Source organism: Sphaeramia orbicularis, chromosome 16 (genome assembly GCF_902148855.1).
Source record: "Sphaeramia orbicularis chromosome 16, fSphaOr1.1, whole genome shotgun sequence".
NCBI lineage: Eukaryota > Metazoa > Chordata > Actinopteri > Kurtiformes > Apogonidae > Sphaeramia > Sphaeramia orbicularis.
The window spans coordinates 18743626-18745695 of NC_043972.1; positions in this window are offsets into that span (position 1 = coordinate 18743626).

Here is a 2070-nt window from a genome sequence, read left to right on the forward strand (position 1 = left end):
TGAAAATCTTAACTACAACCTGTACGACAAATTACACATCTGACTGTGGGTGGAAAATTAAAACATAACAGGTAAAAATAAATCTATTCTTGCTGTATCACACAAATAATGATGAATACATTTACAAGTTTTTTGCATTGCAATACAATTTGCAATTGTTGTCTACAACCAGCACCAGTGTGCACAACATGAAGTACAAATATGAATCAAAGCCTACTTTCCTCTATAATTTTAACCCATAAAGACCAAGTGATACTTTTGTGACAGTTCCGGAATGACTTTTTCCTCTATATTTAACCTTTCTTCAATGATTTATCACCATTTGTTATGCTATTATTCTCTGTATTTTGTGTTTTTTCAGTGAAAATCTGGAATTTTCAGCATTTCATTCACTGATCATGTAGATGTTCATAAAAGCTCAGATTAAAGTTGAGGGATATTAAATTAAAATCAAGTAAAACTGAATAAAAAGTGACTTTTTCAGTGAAGATATTTATCACTGAATATAAACCAAGTGTCTCCATCCACTATCATTGATCCAACTCCATGAGTTTTATTGGTGAATCAATGTTATAGAAGACTACGGTGTTTCCACATTTACTACTGAGCCCATGTCCGTTCAAATGGGTCATATCTGATGACCATGAAAAGATGACAAACTGCATTTTACACCAATTATTTACATGTATTGATAGGATTAGTGGCTCAACAGGTATTAAAATGTTTAGATTAGTAGATGCTTTCTGTAACCGGTAGATGTTTGGGTCTTTATGGGTAAAGGTAAAATATAATAATTATGATTACAAAACAAAGCCATTTGATTACATTTGATACAAAAAGACATACAGAGGTGTAGAACAGCATCCAGCAGACAGTCTTTCCATCACTTGTTGTGGTGCCTCAGTAACATGTCCCTAAATGCATTGTGTAGTGACTGACCTGACACAGCTGGGTGCGGGTGGAGACCTCGTTTTTGACGCGCTTCGAAACAATTAATGTCCAGACAAAATCCTTTGGTGAGCTTCTCACTTTTAGTGAACGTTCTTAGATGATCACATCAATGTCTCATGAAGATTAAATGACAACATGACTACTGAATGATGCTAACTTCTGATAGTGGTAAAAAACATATGATCTCCCTGTCCCTCCCCTGTGACCTAGTTACCTGCCCCTTAAATAAATTTCCGTTCACCCTCCCCTAACTCAAACTGGAAACCCACAATTAACTAGACACAAAACAAGCATAAAGAATGGCTCCTACACATCATCTCCTACAGGCCCTTGTGACTGTGTCCACAACAACCTGCACAGTTGAAGAACTTCTTTTAACTGTCACTCACTTTAAGTCTGGTATGCAGGGCTTCAGTGATGACCAACAAATTGAGTTGAAGTCCTGTCATCTGCTCCTCATCAAACAATGCTAATTTTGGACCATTTCATATTTATCTGGTACAATTTTTATTTGTGGTTCAATTTTATGCAGATGATGTGTTGCTCTTTTTCTGTTTGTCTCACATTATCATTCATGATGACAAAAGATCATCTCATCTACCAGTTGGGGCTGCGAGTATAAGTAAAGGTGTTTAACAAACAGTGAAAAAAGGTTTCATTAAGTTTTAAGGTGTCTTTTAGTGTCATATTTTAAGATATTTGCTATTGTTACAATGACACTTTTACTTTGAGTGTCTTCTTTGCTGTGTGTCTACATTTAAAGTTGATAAATTAACATAAACTAGTTTTACAAATAATTTATTAAAAACTAATCCTTGACTCATTTAGGGTGTGATTTAAATACTGCAGTGGAAGTACTGGTTTCAATAAAATTGTTCATGTTTCTCTGAAAAATATACATTTTCTGCTGACAAAGAATAAATTTAACATCATATTTAAACATGAGAACAATCAAATAGTAAGATGAAAACAGTGTACCTGTAGCTCTGGGCACTCTCCTTCCTGTCTGAGTGGATGTGTGATATGAGCTTCTGCAACTCAACAGATACTATTTACTTAAAATACCACATCCTGCATCACAACCAGAGTAAAATACCTACGTGAAGTTGGCCCCCCACC